Below are 19,140 nucleotides of genomic sequence, written 5' to 3' on the forward strand. Positions count from 1 at the left end.
GCCCCAAATTACATTATATGGGAGGCCAAAAGATGTCAAGCTATGAATTTAGTTTTCATTGGTCCCAAACATAGGAAGAAGCAAATGTAAATCCTCTCTGGGGGAAGACACCTTCATCTTAGGCTTCAAAATATTTCCATAAATAATTTTTCAAGAATCTTGAGTAGAAACATAAATCAAGCACAGTAGGAAACAAGACACCATAAATGAGAATCAGCAGAAACAGATTCTCAGGATGTAAATAAAAGAAGTATCAAAAACTGCCTATAAAACATCTCTGTTTTCAAAGTTTAAGGAAATAAAAGATATGCTCAAAAAGTATATAACTAGGTTGATATTCAATAGTACATATTGATACAGTTACAGTGGTTGTTTCCAGCTGGTATCCATTCTGACTGATTATTGCCCAAGCCGTATCAGTTGTTGAACACTTTGCACATCACACAAGTTTATAAGAAACAGAAACTATAAAATGTGACCTTGCTGATTTGGGCAAAAAGAACTACTTGAAATGAAAGATACAATAACCCAAATGGCAACATAAGGGATAGGCTTACTAATAGCAATTTATAAGCAGATGAAGAGAAAATTAGTGAACTGAAAGATAAGACATAATAAATATGCAGCTAAAGTGCAGCAGAGAGAGACTACAAACATGGTGGACAGTTAAGTAAGGATTCTATTCTTTTAGGACAATCATTAAAAGAATACAAACAGTAATTAATTTCTACACTAGTAGAAGGGGGAACCAGGAAGTACAAAAAAATGAGGATAGTCTTTTTAAAACAATTGGTGCTGGAACAACTGGACATCCACATGCAAAAAAGAAAAAAAATCTGAGCACAGACCTTAAACCTTTCACAAAAATTAATTCAAAAACAATCGTAAATCTAAATGTAAGACCTCAAACTACAGAACTCTTTGAGGTAACATAGGGGAAAACTACGTGACATTTGGTTTACTGATGACTTTTTAAACAACACTGAAAGCACAATTCATGAAAGAAAAAAGAAGCTGGACTTCATTAAAATTAGAAACTTCTGCTCTGTGAAAGACACTGTTAAGAGAATGAAAAGGCAAGCCACAAAATGGGAGAAAATATTTGCAAAACACATATATGATAAAGGAATTAGGACACACCATTATAAAAATAAATCAAAAAGGAAAAAAGCAAGAGAGGAAGAAAGGAACTAAAAACTCAAACAATTAACAAGATGGGACTAGTAAGCACTTAACTATCAATATTTAAATGTAAATGAACTAAACTATCCAATCAAAGACACAGAGTGGCTGAATGGACAAAAGACAAACAAAAACAAGATCCAACAATGTGCTATCTACAAGAGACTAACTTTAGCTTTAAGGACACACATAAGCTGAAAGTGAAGAGATGGAAAAAGATATTCCATGCAAATGGTAACAAAAAGAGAGCAAGAGTGGCTATAATTATCAGACAAAATAGACTTTACTCAAAATCAGTCACAAGAGACAAAGAAGGACACCATATAGTGACAAAGGGGTCAATTCATCAAGAGGATATCACAACCGTATATACATACACATTCAACACTAGAGCAACTAAATATTTAAAGCAAACATTAACTGAACTGAAGGGAGTAATAGAAATAAATAACAGTAGGGAACATTTCAAAACCCACTTTCAACAATACATAGGTATCCAAACAGAAAATTAATCAATAGTGGACCTAACACTACAGACAAAACTGACCGAATAGACACATACAGAACATTCCATTCAACAGCACCAGAATATATATTCCTCTCACATACACAAGGAACATATTCTAGGATAAATCATATATTGGGCCAGAAAGCAAGCCTTAACAAATTTAAGAAGACTGTAATCATATCAAGTATCTTTTCCCACTGCAATGGCATGAAACTAGAAAAACATAACATGAAGAAAAATGAAAAATTTACAAATGCATGGAAATTAAACAACACACTCCTGAATAATCAACGGATCAAAGAAGGAATCAAAAGGCAAATCAGAAAGTATTTTGAGAACAAAAACAACAAAGAAAATATATCAAAGCTTAGGGAATGCAGCAAAGATAGTTCTAAGAAGGAAGTTTATAGCAATAAATGCCTACATTAAGAAAAGATCTCAAATAAACAACCTAACTTTACTTCTCAAGGAAGTATAAAGAAAAAACTAAGCCCAAATTTAGCAAGAGGGAATTAAAGATTAGAGCAGAAATAAATGAAATAGAGACTAGAAAGATAATAGAAAAAAATTAATGAAACAAAGTTAAACAGACAACCCACTAAGACTGAATCAGGAAGAAACAGAAAATCAGAACAGACCAATAATAAGGAGACTGAATCAGTAATCAAAAACGGCCCAACAAAGAAAATACCAGGACCAGATGGTTTTAGTGGTGATTTATATCAAACATTTGAAGAAGAATTAATGCCAATCTTTCTCAAACTCTTCCAATTGAAGAGGGAACACTCCAAAACTCATATCACGAGGCCAGCATTACCCTGATACCAAAGTCAGATAAAAATACCACAAGAAAAAAGCAACAGGCCAATATCCCTGATGAATATAGATGCAAACATTCTCAACAAAATACTAGCAAACAGAATTCAACAGCCCATTAAAAAGATCATACACCATGATCAAGTGGAATTTATTCCTCGGATGCAAGGATGGTTCATACACAAATCAATAAAAATAATGCATTACAGTAAAAGAATGAAAGATAAAAATACTATGATTCTCTCAACAGATAAAGCATTTGACAAAATTCAACACTCTTTCATAATAAAAGCTCTCAAAAAACTGGGTATAAAAGGAGCCTATCTCAAAATAACAAAGGCCATATGACAAAAAAACAGCTAACAACATACTCAGTGGTGAAATGTGAAAGGTTTTCCTCTAAATTCAGGAACAAGACAAGGATGTTCATTCTCACGACTTCTGTTAAACATAGTACTTTTTTTTAGACCTAAGTAATTTATTTTTAATTTTTTTTTTTTTTTTTGCGGTACGCAGGCCTCTCACTGTTGTGGCTTCTCCCGTTGCGGAGCATAGGCTCCAGATGCGCAGGCTCAGAGGCCATGGCTCACGGGCCTAGCCGCTCCACGGCATGTGGGATCTTCCTGGACCAGGGCACGAACCCGTGTCCCCTGCATCGGCAGGCGGACTCTCAACCACTGCGCCACCAGGGAAGCCCTAAACTTTATTTTTAAGTTCTTTTTATTCAATTTAATTTTTATTTTATATTGGGGTATAGTTGATTTACAATGTGTTGTTAGTTTCAGGTGTACGGCAAAGTGGTTCAATTATACATATACATATATCCATTCTTCTTCAGAGTCTTTTCGCATATAGATGATTAGAGAATATTGAGTAGAGTTCCCTGTGCTATACAGGACGTCCTTGTTGATTATCTATTTTATATATAGTAGTGTGCGTATGTTGATCCCAAACTCCTAATTTATACCTCCCTCCACCTTTCCCGTTTGATAACCATAAGTTTGTTTTCAAAGTCTGTGAGTTGGTTTCTGTTTTGTAAATAAGTTCATTTGTATCATCTTTTTAGATTCCACATATAAGTGATCTCATATGATATTTGTCTTTCTCTGTCTTAGTTCACTTAGTATGATTATCTCTAGGTCCATCCATGTTGCTGCATTATGGATGGCGTTATTTCACTCTTTTTATGGCCGAGTAATACTCCACTGTACATATGTACAACACCGTCTTTATCCATTCCTCTGTCAATGGACATTTAGGTTCTTTCCATGTCTTGGCTGTTGTAAATAGTGCTGCAATAAATATTGGGGTGCATGTATCTTTTCAAATTATGGTTTTATCCAGATATATGCCCAGGAGTGGGACTGCTAGACCATATGGTAGTTCTATTTTTAGTTTTTTAAGAAAACTCCATACTGTTCTCCATAGTGGTTGTATCAATTTATATTCCCGCAAAGAGTGTAGGAGTGTTCCCTTTTCTCCACACTCTCTCCAGCATTTATTGTGGCTTTTTTTTTTTTTTTTTTTTTTTGGCAGTACGTGGGCCTCTCACTGCTGTGGCCTCTCCTGTTGCGGAGCACAGGCTCCAGACGTGCAGGCCCAGCGGCCATGGCTCACAGGCCTAGCTTCTCCACGGCATGTGGGATCCTCCCCGACCGGGGCACAAACCCGTGTCCCCTGCACTGGCAGGCGGACTTGCAACCACTGCGCCACCAGGGAAGCTCATGTTTGTGGCTTTTTGATGATGGCCATTCTGACAGGTGTGAGGAGATACATCACTGTACTACTGATTTGCGTTTCTCTAATAATTAGTGATGCTGAGCATCTTTTCATGTGCTTTTTGGCCATCTGTATGTCTTCTCTGGAGACATGTCTATTTAGGTGTTCAGCCCCTTTTTTGATTGGGTTGTCTGGTTTTTTTTGTTATTGAGCTGCATGAGCTATTTATACATTTTGGAGATTAATCCCCTGTTGGTCACTTTGTTTGCAAATATTTTCTCCCATTCTGTGGTTGTCTTTTCGTTTTGTTGACGGTTTCCTTTAATGTGCAAAAGTTTTTAAGTTTAATTAGGTCCCGTTTATTTTTGTTTTTATTTTCATTACTCTAGGGGTGGATCCAAAAAGATATTGCTGCAATTTATGTCAAAGAGTGTTCTGCCTATGTTTTCCTCTAAGAGTTTTATAGTATCTGCTCTTACATTTAGATCGTTACAGTAAGTCCCCTACACACGAACAAGTTCCACTGCAAGAGCGCGTTCCTAAGTCCAATTTGTTTCTAAGTCCAACAAAGTTAGCCTAGGTACCCAACTAACAAAATCGGCTATATAGTACTGTACTGTAATAGATTTATAATACTTTTCACACAAATAATACATAAAAACAAGCAAACACAAAAAATAAAACATTTTAATCTTATAGTACAGTACCCTGAAAAGTACAGTAGTACACTACAACAGCTGGCATACACGTGCTGGCATCAGGTGAACAGGAAAAAGAGTTACTGACTGGAGGAGGGAGGGGAGGTGGGAGATGGTATAGCTGAAGGATCATCAGCCATAGGTGACGGAGGGCAAGTTGCAATTTCACTCATGCCTGACGCTGATGGCACAGGTTCTGGTTCCTTGCTGGATTCAATTCTATCTACTCTCTTGAAAAAAACAATCCAGTGATGTCTGGGTAGTAGCTCTTTTCTTCTCGTCATATATGACATGGTAGCACTGGATGGCATTCTGAATGGCTGCTGCAACCTTTGGGTATTGCTCTACGTTCGGGTCCTGTGCCTCAAAAACTAACAGTACCTCCTCATATAAAGAAAACCCCCTTGCCATTTCCTGCATCATGAATTTCTTTGGTTCTTCAGTTACTTTTTCTTCCTCTTGTCTCTCCTCATCCTTTCTCTGGGCCTCCAATTCCATCAGGTCTTCATTAGTAAGCTCCTCATGTTGCACAGAAAGGAGTTCAGTGAAGCTGTCCTCTTGCAGATATAGCTCCAGCTTCTTGCTGAGGGTCATGAAGTTGCTGAAGACCTCTTTGTACTCCTCATCCACATTCTCAAATCCACAAAAATCGTGAACAAACTGCGGCCAAAGGTTCTTCCAAACCCTATTCATGGTGACGGCCATAACCTTACGACAAGAAAAGTCAATGTTTTTTACGGCCTTACAGATGTTATAGTCCTTCCAAAATTGTCACAAGATTGTTCCTGACTGATCACTAACCTTTACTGTCTGATGAAAAGTGTGACATAAATGATATTTCTTGAAAGTCGCTATAACTCCCTGGTCCAAAGGTTGGATGAGCAACGTACTCAATAGCATTCAGTGGCAGATGCACTACTTTGACGTTGGGATGAAAGTCATCCATGAATGGGGAGTGGCCTGGAGCACTGTCGAGCAGCAAAAGAATGTTGAATGGGACATCTTTCTCCAAGCAATATTTCTCTACCTCCAGGATAAAGTGGTGGAAAAACCAGTCATGGAAAATGGCCTGTGTAATCCAGGCTTTGCGGTTACTCTTCCACACAACAGGAAGAGAGCCCTTGGCTATGTTTTTAAGGGCTCTTGGGTTCTCTGAATGATAAACTAAGAAAGGCTTCAGCTTCAGATCATCAGAAGCATTGCCAACAGAGTTAGCCTATCCTTTGCTGCTTTATAGCCGGGCATCAACTTTTCCTTCTTACTGATGTAACTTTGATCTGGCATGCTCTTCCAGTACAGTCTTATCTCATCCACATTAAAACCCTGCTCAGGTAAATACGTGCCTTCATCAATAATTTCTCAAAGCGTTTCAGGAAATTCGCAGGCAGCTACCATATCTGCACTCACTGCCTTGCCACTTACTTTTATGTTGTGAAGGTTGGCTCTAGCCTTGAACCGACGAAACCACCCATGGCTGGTGTTAAAAGATGCTCCCTCTGATTCTTCGCCATGTTTCTTTCTCAAGTCTTTTAGGTTTCTCTTGAAGGCTTTTAGCTTTCTCTTGAATCAGCATTAAGCTGAACAGGACTCAACGCTGATGCTGATCCTGCATCCACACACTGAAAAGTTTCTTCATCTCCTCCACCACTTTTACACATTTCTTCGATGTTACTGCCGACATCATCGGCACAGTAGACTTCACATGTTCCATGATCTTGTCCTTGTTCTTCAGAATTGTGCCGAAGGTTGAATGACTCATGTTATAAGAATGAGCGACGTCTACCATCTTTTCGCCTCGCTCCACTCTCTCAATTGTTTTCACTTTTGTTTCCATCGTTATTGCTTGGCACTTCTTAGCAGTTATCAGCTACATCACTGCTGCTTTTACACTTGCTTCCAGACATCCTGGGCTTGAAATAAAGACACTGTACTACTGTACTCTATACAGTATAGTACAGTAGAGTACACAAAAGCACAACTTGTAGAGGATACACACATATGACAATGTATGCCAGACACGTGAACTAACTTAATGTGACTGGACATGCAAACGCATGTTCGCATCTTTGAAAGTTGGCAACTTGAAGGTTCATATGTAGGGGACTTACTGTAATCTATTCTGAGTTTATTTTTGTGTGTGGTGTTAGAGAATGTTCTAATTTCATTCTTTTCCATGTAGCTGTACAGTTTTCTCAGCACCACTTATTGAAGAGACTGTCTTTTCTCCATTGTATATTCTTGCCTCCTTTGTCATAGTTTAGGTGACCATAGGCGGGCGAGTTTATTTATGGGCTTTCTATCCTGTACCACTGATCTATATTTCTATTTTTGTGCCAGTACCATATTGTCTTGATTACTGTAGCTTTGTAGTATAGTCTGAAGTCAGGGAGCCTAATTCCTGCAGCTCTGTTTTTCTTTCTCAAGATTGCTTTGGCTATTCAGGGTCTTTTGTGTTTCCATACAAACTGTAAAATTCTTTTGTTCTAGTTCTGGTAAAAAGGCCATTGGTAATTTGATAGGGATTGCACTGAATCTGTAGATTGCTTTGGGTAGTACACTCATTTTCACAATGTTGATTCTTCCAATACAAAAACATGGTATATCTTTCCATCTGGTTCTGTCATCTTTGATTTCTTTTATCAGTCAGTGTCTTATAGTTTTCAGAGTACAGGTCTTTTGCCTCCTTAGGTACATTTATTCCTAGGTATTTTATTCTTTTTGTTGTGATGGTAAACGGGATTGTTTCCTTAATATCTCTTTATGAACTTTCGTTGTTACTGTATAGAAATGCAACAGGTTTCTGTGTATTAATTTTGCATTCTGCAACCTCACTGAATTCATTGATGAGCTCTAGTAGTTTTCCAGTAGCAACTTTAGGATTTTCTATGTATAGTATCATGTCATCTGCATACAGTGATGGTTCTACTTCTTCTTTTCCAATTTGGATTCCTTTTATTTCTTTTCCTTCTCTGACTGCCATGGCTAGGACTTCCAAAACTATGTGGAATAAAAGTGGTGACAGTAGATATCCTTGTCTTGTTCCTGATCTTAGAGGAAATGCTTTCAGCTTTTCACTGTTGAGTATGTTATTAGCTGTGGGTTTTTCATAAAGGCCTTTATTATGTTGAGGTAGGTTCCCTCTATGCCCACTTTCTGGAGAGCTTTTATGAAGAATTGGTGTTGGATTTTGTCAAAAGCTTTTTCTGCATCTATTGAGATGATCATATGCTTTTTATTCAATTTGTTAATGTGGTGTATCACACTGATTTGCAGATATTGAAAAATCCTTGCATCCCTGGAATAAATCTCACTTGAAAGAGGTGTATGATCCTTTTAATGTATTGTTGGATTCAGTTTGCTAGTATTTTGTTGAGTATTTTTGCATCTATGTTCATCAGTGATATTGGCCTATAATTTTCTTTTTCTGTGCTATCTTTGTCTGGTTTTGGTATTATGATGGTGTCCTCAGATAAAGAGTTTGGGAGTGTTCCTTCCTCTGCAATTTTTTGGAATAATTTCATAAGAATAGGTGTTAATTTTTCTCTAAATGTTGAATAGAATTCACCTGTGAAGGCATCTGGTCCTGGATTTTTGTTTGTTGTAAGTTTTAAAATCACAGTTTCAATTTCAGTACTTGTGACTGGTCTGTTCATATTTTCTGTTTCTTCCGGGTTCAGTCTGGGAAGATTGTCCCTTTCTTAGAATTTTTCCATTTCTTCCAGGTTGTCCTTTTTATCGGTGTATAGTTGCTTCTACTAGTTGTTTATTATCCGTTGTGTTTCTGTGGTGTCAGCTGTAACTTTTCGTTTTCCACTTCTAATTTTATTGATTTGAGCCCTTTCCCATTGTTTCTTGATGAGTGTGGCTAAAGGTTTATCAATTTTGTTTATCTTCTCAAAGAACCAGATTTTAGTTTCATTCATCTTTGCTACTGTTTTCTTCGTCCCTATTTCATTTCTTTCTGCTCTGATCTTTATGGGTTTTTTTTCCTTCTACTAACTTTGGGTTTTGTTTGTTCTTCTTTGTCTAGTTGCTTTAGATGTAAGGTTAGGTTGTTTGAGATTTTTCTTGTTTCCTGTGGTAAGACTGTATTGCTATAAACTTCTCTCCTAGAACTGCTTTTGCTGCATCCCAAAGATTTTGGATCGTCATGTTTTCATTTTCACTTGTCTCTAGGTAATTTTTTTAATTTCCTCTTTGATTTCTTCAGTGATCCATTGGTTGTTCCATAACATGTTGTTTAGCTTCCATGTGTTTGTGTTTTTTACAGTTTTTTTTCTTGTAGTTGATTTCTAATCTCATAGTGTTGTGCTCAGAAAAGATGCTTGATATGACTTCAATTTTCTTAAATTCACTGAGGTTTGCTTTGTGGCCCAGCATGTGATCTATCTTGGAGAAGGAGGTCCATGTGCACTTGAGAAGAACGTGTATTCTGCTGCTTTTGGATGGAATATTCTATAAATATGAATTAAGTCCCTCTGGTCTAATGTGTCATTTAAGGTTTGTGTTTCCTTATTGATTTTCTGTCTGGATGATCTGTTCACTGATGTAAGTCTGGTGTTAATGTCCCCCACTATTATTGCATTACTGTTGATTTCTCCTTTTATGGATGTTAACATTTGCCTTATATATTGAGATGTTCCTATATTGGGTGCATATATATTTACGATTGTTATATCTTCTTCTTGGATTGATCTCTTGATCATTATGTAGTGTCCTTCGTTGTCTCCTGTAACAGTCTTTATTTTAAAGTCTATTTTGTCTTATATGAGTATTGCTACTCCAGCTTTCTTTTGATTTCCATTTCCATGGAATGACTTTTTCCATCCCCTCACTATCAGTCTGTATGTGTCCCTAGATCTGAAGTGGGTCTCTTGCAGACAGCATATATACAGATCTTGTTTTTGTATCCATTCAGCCAGTCTATGTCTTTGGTTGGAGCATTTAATCCATTTACATCTAAGGTAATTATCAATATGTATGTTCTTACTGCCATTTTATTAATTGTTCAGAATTTGTTTTTGTAGATATTTTTTTCTTCTCTTCCTCTTTTGTTCTCTTCTCTTCTGACTAGATGAGTATATTTAGAGTTCTGTTTAGATTGCTTTCTTTTTTTGTGTATGTATCTACTGTATATTTTTGGTTTGTGGTTACCATGAGGTTTTGATATACCAGTACACACACACACACAAAGATTGTTTTAAGTTGCTGGTCTCTTAATTTCAAATGCATTTCCAATATCCCTCCTCACAATTGCTGATTTTGATATCATATTTGTGTGTTGATGATTTCCTACCTTTACTGTATGTTTGTTGTTACCAGTGAGCTTTCCCTTTCATAATTTTTTTTTCTAGTTGTGGCACTTTCCTTTCTGCCTAGAGAAGTTCCTTTAGCATTTGCTGTAAAGCTGGTTTGGTGGTGTTGAATTCTCTTAGCTTTTGCTTGTCTATAAAGCTTTTGATGTCTCCATCATATGTGAATGAGAGCATTGCAGGGTAGAGCATTCTTGGTTGTATGTTTGTCTCTTTCATCTCTTTAAATATATCATGCCACTCCCTTTTGGCCTGCAGAGTTTCTGCTGAAAAATCAGCATATAACCATATGAGCATTCCCTTGTATGTTATTTGTTGCTTTTTCCCTTGTTGCTTTTAATATTTCCTATTTGTCTTTAATTTTTGTCAATTTTATTAATATGTGTCTTGGCATGTTCCTCCTCGGGTTTATCCCGTATGGGACTCTCTGTGCTTCCTGGACTTGAGTGTTTCCTTTCCCGTGTTAGGGAAGTTTTCAGCTATTATCTCTTCAAATAGTTTCTCAGGCTCTTTCTCTCTCTCTTTTCCTTCTGGGAGCCCTATAATGCGAATGTTGGTGTGTTTAGTGTTGCCCCAGAGGTCTCAGACTGTCCTCATTTCTTTTCATTTTTTAAAAATTCTGTTTCACAGCAGTGATTTCCACAAATCTGTCTTCCAGCTCACTCATTCACTCTTCTGCCTCATTTATTCTGCTACTGATTCCTTCTCGTGTATTTTTCATTTCAGTTACTGTATCATTTATCTCTGTGTGTTCTTTGAATCTTATATCTTCTTGGTCTGTGCTGCCATTTTTTTTTTAACATCTTTACTGGAGTATAATGGCTTTACAATGTTGTGTTAGTTTCTACTGTATAACAAAATGAATCAGCTGTATGTATACATATATACCCATATTCTCTCCCTCTAGTGTCTTCCTCCTATCCTCCCTATCCCACCCCTCCAGGTGGTCACAAAGCACCGAGCTGATCTCCCTGTGCCACCATTCTTTTTTTGAGATCCTGGATCATCTTTACTCTCATTACTCTGAATATTTTTTCAGGCAGATTGCCCATCTCCACTTCACTTAGTTGTTGTTCTGGGGTTTTGTCTTGTTTCTTCTTCTAGAACATATTCTCTGCCGTCTAATTTTGTCAACTTTCTGTGCTTGCGATCTCCCTTTCTCAGGCTAAAGGTCTGTAGTTCCTCTTACTTCTGGTGTTGCCTGCCATCCACTGAGTGAGTTTGGTCCAGGAGCTTGTGCAGGCTTCCTGGTGGGAGGGACTGGTGCCTGTCCACTGGTAGGTGGAGCTTGGTCTTGTCCCTCTGGTGGGCAGGGCCATGTCAAGGGGTGTGTATAGAGGCGGCTGTGAGCTCAGGATAATTTTAGGCAGCCTGTCTGCTGATGGGTGAAGCTTTATTCCCACTCTGTTGGTTGTTTGGCCTGAGGTGTACCACCACTGGAGCCTGCAGGCTGTTAGGTAGGGCCAGGCCTCGGTGACAAAATGGCGACCTCTGGGAGAGCTCACACCAATAAATATTCCCTGGGGCCTCTTCCACCAGTGTCCCTGCCCCCACAGTGAGCCACAACCGATCCCCGCCTTCCCAGGAGACCCTCCAAGATCCGCAAGTAGGTCTGGCCCAGGCTCCTGTGGAGTCACTGCTTTGCTCTGGATCCCAGCATACATGAAACCTTCTGTGTGCTCTCTCAGAGTGGAGTCTCTGTTTCTCCCAGTCCTGTGCAGCTCCTGCACTTAAGCCCTGCTGGCCTTAAAAGCCAAATGTTCTGGGCACTATTCCTCCCAATGCCAGACCCCCAGGCTGGGGAGCCTGATGTGGGGCTCAGAACTCTCACTCCTCTGGGAGAACCTCTGCAATATAATTATTTCCCAGTTTGTGGGTCGCCCACCCAGTAGGCATGGGATTTGATTATATAGCAACAGTGCCCCTCCTACTATCCCACTGTGGCTTCTTCTTTGTCTTTGGATGTAGAATATGTTTTTTGGTAGGTTTCAGTGTTTCTTGTTGATGGTTCTTCAGCAATTGATTGTGATTTTGATGTTTTCTTGAAAGGAGGTGAGTTTTCAACATAGTACTTTAAGTTCTAACCAGAGCAATTAGGCAAAAAAGAAAAAGAAAAGCATCTAAACTGGAAAGGACGAAGAAAAATTGCCTCTGTTTTCAGAGGACAGGATCTTATATATAGAAAACCCTAAAGACTCCACCAAAAAAACTGTTAAAATAAACAAATTCAGTGAGGTTGCAGGATATAAAATCTACATACAAAAATCGGTTGTGTTTCTATATACTAACAATGAATTATGTTAGAGAAATAAAGAAAACAATCCCATTTACAATAGCATTAAAAACAATAAATTTAAAGAAACAAATTTAACAAAGGAGGAGAAATTTCTGTACACTTAAAACTGCAAGAGATTGATAAAAGAAACTGAAGACACCTATAAATGGAAAGATACACATCATGCATGTGAAGAATTAATATTGTTAAATTGTCCATCTATCCAAAGATATCTAGAGATTCAACTCAAATCCTACCAAAATTCCAATGGCATATTTAACAGAAGTAGAAAACAACCATCTTGAAATTCCTGGGGAACCACAAATGACCCAAAAAGTCAATTTTGAGAAAGACAAAGAAAGGTAAAGGCATCACTGATTTCAAACTACATTACAAAGCCACAGTAATCAAAACAGTATGGTATTGGTATAAAAACAGACACACAGACCAAAGGAACAGAATTGAGAGCCGATAAATAAACCCAGGCATATATGGTCAATTATTTGATAAGGGAGCCCTCTGTGGGGGAAAATAGTTTTCTTAATAAATGGTGTTCATCACTCCCAAAGTCATTCTATGAGGCCACCATCACCCTGATACAAAAACGAGACAAAGATGTCACAAAAAAGAAAACTACATGCCAGTATCACTGATGAACATAGATGCAAAAATCCTCAACCAAATACTAGCAGACAGAACCCAACAGCACAGTAAAAGAATCATACACCATGAGGAAGTGGGGTTTATCCCAGGAATGCAAGCATTCTTCAATATACGCAAATCAATCAATGTGATACACCATATTAACAAACTGAAGGATAAAAAACATGATCATCTCGATAGATGCAGAAAAAGCTTTTGACAAAATTCAACACCCACTTATGATAAAAACTCTCCAGAAAGTAGGCATAGAGAGAACTTACATCAACATAATAAAGGCAATATATGACAAACCCACAGCCAACACTGTTCTCAATGGTGAAAAACTGAAAGCATTTCCTCTAAGACCAGAAACAAGACAAGGTTGCCCACTCTCACCACTATTATTCAACACGGTTTTGGAAGTTTTAGCCACAGCACTCAGAGAAGAAAAAGAAATAAAAGGAACCTAAATCAGAAAAGAAGAAGTAAAGCTGTCACTGTTGGCAGATGACATGATACAATACATAGAGAATCCTAAAGATGCTACCAGAAAACTACTAGAGTTAATCAATGAATTTGGTAAAGTAGCGGGATACAAAAGTAATGCACAGAAATCTCTTGCATTCCTATACACTAAGGATGAAAAATATGAAAGAGAAATTAAGGAAACACTCTCATTTACCATTGCAACAAAAAGAATAAAATACCTCGGAATAAACCTACCTAAGAAGACAAAAGACCTGTATGCAGAAAACTGTAAGACACTGATAAAAGATATCAAAGATAATACAAACAGATGGAGAGATATACCACGTTCTTGGATTCGAAGAATCTACATTGTAAAAATGACTATACTACCCAAAGCAATCTACAGATTCAATGCAATCCCTATCAAACTACCAATGGCACTTTTCACAGAACTAGAACAAAAAATTTCACAATTTGTATGCAAACACTAAAGACCCCGAATAGACAAAGCAATCTTGAGAAAGAAAAACGGAGCTGGAGGAATCAAGACTCTGGACTTCAGATGATACTACAAAGCTACAGTAATCAAGACAGTACGGTATTGGCACAAAAACAGAAATATAGATCAGTGGAACAGGATAAAAGCCCAGAGATAAACCCATGCACATATGGTCACCTTATCTTTGATAAAGGAGGCAAGAATATACAATGGAGAAAAGACAGCCTCTTCAATAAGTGGTGCTGGGAAAACTGGACAGCTAAATGGAAAAGAATGAAATTAGAACACTTCCTAACACCATACACAAAAATAAACTCATAATGGATTAAAGATGTAAATGTAAGGCCAGACACTATAGAACTCTTAGAGGAAAACATAGGAAGAACACTCTGTGACGTAAATCACAGCAAGATCCTTTTTGACCCACCTCCTAGAGAAATGGAAATAAAAACAAAAACAAACAAATGGGACCTAATGAAACTTAAAAGCTTTTGCACAGCAAAGGAAACCATAAACAAGATGAAAAGACAACCCTTAGAATGGGAGAAAATATTTTCAAGTGAATCAATGGACAAAGGATTAATCTCCAAAATATTCAAGCAGTTCATGCAGTCCAATATCAAAACAACAACCAACCCAATCCAAAAATGGGCAGAAGACCTAAATAGACATTTCTCCAAAGAAGATACACAGATTGCCAACAAACGCATGAAAGGATGCTCAACATCACTAATCTTTAGAGAAATGCAAATCAAAACTACAATGAGGTATCACCTCACACCGGTCAGAATGGCCATCATCAAAAAATCTACAAACAATAAATGCTGGAGAGGGTGTGGAGAAAAGGGAACCCTCTTGCACTGTTGGTGGGAAGGTAAATTGATACAGACACTATGGAGAACAGTATGGAGATTCCTTAAAAAACTAAAAATAGAACTACCATATGACCCAGCATTCCCACTCCTGGGCATATACCCTGGCAAAACCATAATTCAAAAAGAGACATGTACCACAATTTTTGTTGCAGTACTATTTACAATAGCCAGGGCATGGAAGCAACCTAAGCGTCCATCAAAATATGAATGGTAAGGAAGATGTGGCACATACATATAATGAAATATTACTCAGCCATAAAAAGAAACAAAATTGAGTTATCTGTAGTGAGGTGGATGGACGTAGAGTCTGTCATACAGAGTGAAGTAAGTCAGAAAGAGAAAAATAAATACCATATGCTAACACATATATATGGAATCTAAAAAAAATGGTTCTGAAGAACCTAGAGGCAGGACAGAAAGACGCAGACGTAGAGAATGGACTTGAGGACACGTGGAGGGGAAAGGGTAAGCTGGGACGAAGTGAGAGAGTAGCATGGACATACATACACTACCAAATGTAAAACAGATAGCTAGTGGGAAGCAGCTGCATAGCACAGGGAGGTCAGCTCGGTGCTTTGTGACCACCTAGAGGGGTGGGACAGGGAGGGTGGGAGGGAGAAGCAAGAGGGAGGGGATATAGTAATATATGTATATGTAGCTGATTCACTTTGTTATACAGCAGAAACTAACAGCATTGTAAAGCAATTATACTCCAATAATGGTGTTAAAAAAAATGGTGTTCACTCACAGAAGAATGAAATTGGATCCCTGTCTTATACCACTCAGAAAAATTAACACAAAATGGATTAAAGGTTTAAATGTAAGAGCTGAAATTGTAAAACTCCTAGAAGAAAACATAGGGGAAAAGCTCCTTGACATTGATCTTAACAATGACTTTTTAATATAACATCAAAAGCAGAAGCAACAAAAGCAAAAATAAACAAGTAGTACCATATCAAACTAAAAAGCTTCTGCACAGCAAAAGAATCAATTAACAAAATGAAGAAGTAACCTATTGAATGGGAGAAAATATTTTCAAACTATAAATCTGATAAAGGGCTACTATCCAAAATACATAAGGAACTTGTATAACTCAATAGCAAAAACCCAAATAATCAGAATAATGAATGGGCAGAGGACCTAACAGACATTTTTCCGAAGAAGATATCCAAATGACCAACAAATACATGAAAAGATGCTCCACATCACTAATCATCAGGAAAATGAAAATCAAAACAACAATAAGGTATCATCTCACACCTGTCAGAATAGCTACTACCAAAAAGACAACAGATAACAAGTGTTAGGGAGGGTGTGGAGAAAAAAGAACTCTAGTACACTGCTGGTGGGAAGGTAAATTGGTGCAGCCACTATGAAAAACAGTATGGATCTTCCTCAAAAAATTAAAAATAGAGCCACATATGATTCAGCAATTCCACGTCTGGGTATATATACAAAGGAAATGAAATCACTATCTTGAAGAGATATCTGCACCACCATGTTCATGGCAGCATTATTCACAATATTCAAGACATGGAAACAACAGATGAATGGATAAAGTGTGGTATATAATGAAATATTCTGCCATAAAGAAAGAAGGAAATCCTGCCATTTGTGGCAACATGGATGGACCTTGAGGGCATTGTGTTCAGTGAAATAAGTCAGACAGGGAAAGACGAATACTGTATGATCTCATTTACATGTGGAATCAACAAAAAGCTGAACTCATAGAAAAAGAGAGTAGAGTGGTGGTTGCCACAGGCTGGGGGATGAAGGAAATGAACTGTTGGTCAAACGTATAAACTTCCAGTTATAAAATGAATAGGTCCTGGAGATCTAATATATAGCATGGTGACTGTAGTTAACAATACTGTATTATATATTTGAATGCTGCTAAGAGAGTAGGTCTTAAGTGTTTTTCACCACAATAAAAAGGTAATTATGTGAGGTGATGGATATATTATCTAACTTTATTGTGGTAATCATTTCACAGTATGTGTGTGTATCAAATTGAGTTGTACACCTTAAACTTATATAACATGATATGTTAATTATATTTCAATAAAGCTGGATAAAAAGAGATGCCCTTCAATAAGTGAATGGGCAAACAAACTGTAGTCATTCCTTACAATATTATTTGGTGATACAAGAAATGAGCTATGAAGCCATGAAGAGACATGGAGGAATCTTAAATGCTTATTGCTAGGGGAAAGAAACCAGTCTGCAAAGGCTACATCCTCTATGATTCCAACTATATGACATTCTGGAAAAATCAAAACTATGGCAAAAGTAAAACAACCTGTGGTTGCCAGGAGTTCAGTGGGAGGGAACAAGGGATGAATAGGGAAGCATAGGGGATTGAAACTATTCTCTAAGATACAGTAATGGTACACGGATGTCATTATACATTTGTTAAGACCCATAGGACATACAATACAAAGAGCAAACCCTAATGTAATCTATGGACCTTAGTTCAAAATAAAATATCAGTATTGGCTCAATGTTTTAACAAATATACCACACTAATGCAGGATGTTAACATAGGAGAAACTGAGTATGTGCAGGGGTGGTGGTGGTGAGGAAGTATATGAGAACTCTACTTTCTACTCAGTTTTCCTATAAATCTAAAAGTAACGTTTATTAATTTTTTTAAATGTTTCTAAAGAAAGCAAGAAATGAGAAAGAAACAGGATGGAGGTGACAAGTATAAAGCACACAGATGTATATTTAACCTCAAATACATCAATTATCACATTAAATGTATAAGAAGTGCTCCAGTTAAAAAACAAAAATGGTGAAGACTGGATTAAAAATATTGAACTATATGCTATTTACAACTTGCATACCTAAAACATAAGGATACAGAAAAGTTAAAAGTAAAAGGATTAAGGAAGATATACCTGGAAAATACTAATCAAAGAAAGCTAGTGTGGATGTATTAATATCAGACAAAAATGACATTAAGGCAAAAAGCGATACTAGAAATAGGATTATTTCATACCAATAAAAACTGTAATTAATGAGAATATATTACAGTGCTAAATCTGTATGCATGAAAAGTACAGTCTTAGATATATAACACAAAAAAGACAAAATTAGATGGAGAAATGCAGAAATTCATAAGTTCAAGAGGACATTTTAACACTTCACCTCAGTAATTGATAGAGTAATCACACAAGATTTGGATATAGAAGATTCAAACGAAATGAACAATAAACTTTATCTTTCTATCTCCCCTATAACTGCAGAGAACACATTTCTATCAAGAATACACAGAATATTTTTTTAAAATGGAACATATTCATAGCAAATCTCAACCTATTTCAAAGGTCCAAAATCAATTACAATGCAATTAAAGTACAAAAGAATCACTAAGTAGCTACCAAGAAAATCCCCATGTTTTTCAAAATTTATATATACCATTTATCCATAATTCATGGGTTAAAGAAACTATAAGAACTGAAAAGTACTTTCAATAGTAAAGCAAAGATACTACATATCAAAACTTGTAAACTAGGTATGAGCAATATTCAGGGATGCTGTTAATGTTCTAATTATTCTCTAGGTAGTGGCTACATGAGTTTGTTCACTTTGTGATAATTCATTAGGCCATACACTTATAATTTGTGTGTTTTTCTCTCTATAGGTTATACATCAATAAAAATTAAAATATCATGGGCTACAGCTAAAGCAGCACTTAGATGAAAATGTATTAAATACATTAGGTAATAAATATATTTTGAGAAGAACATTGGCTAAGGATCCATCTTAAGAAGTTAGAAAAAGAATTGCAAGATAAATCCAAAGAAAGTATAAAGAAGAAAACAATAAAGATACCAGCAGAAATTGCTGAAATATAAAGCAAACATACAATAGAAAGGATGTACAGAGCCAAAACTTTGTTCTTTCAAAATCCTAATAAAATGAACAAATCTCTGGTAAGACAACAAACGAAAAGAGAGAAGGTAGAAGTTACCAAGAAGATATCTGAACAACTTTATGCCAATAAAGTTGAGAATTTAGACAGCATAAATGCATTTCTAGAAAAATATAATTTACTAAAACTTAATGATTAAACAAGAACCATAAATACTTGAATACTCCTATAACTATTAATGTAATTAATTAAGTCTAAAATCTTCCCAT

The 19,140-nt window shown here is 36.8% G+C and overlaps 1 protein-coding gene across 1 annotated transcript in view; it reads right to left on the reverse strand.

Moving 5' to 3' along the window:
• Positions 1-19,140, reverse strand: part of TEX11 (testis expressed 11) — a 345,012-nt gene that overhangs the window by 104,897 nt on the left and 220,975 nt on the right. The gene's annotated exons all lie outside the window — the stretch shown is intronic.

The sequence above is a fragment of the Orcinus orca genome, chromosome X (genome assembly GCF_937001465.1).
Source record: "Orcinus orca chromosome X, mOrcOrc1.1, whole genome shotgun sequence".
Taxonomy (NCBI): Eukaryota; Metazoa; Chordata; class Mammalia; order Artiodactyla; family Delphinidae; genus Orcinus; species Orcinus orca.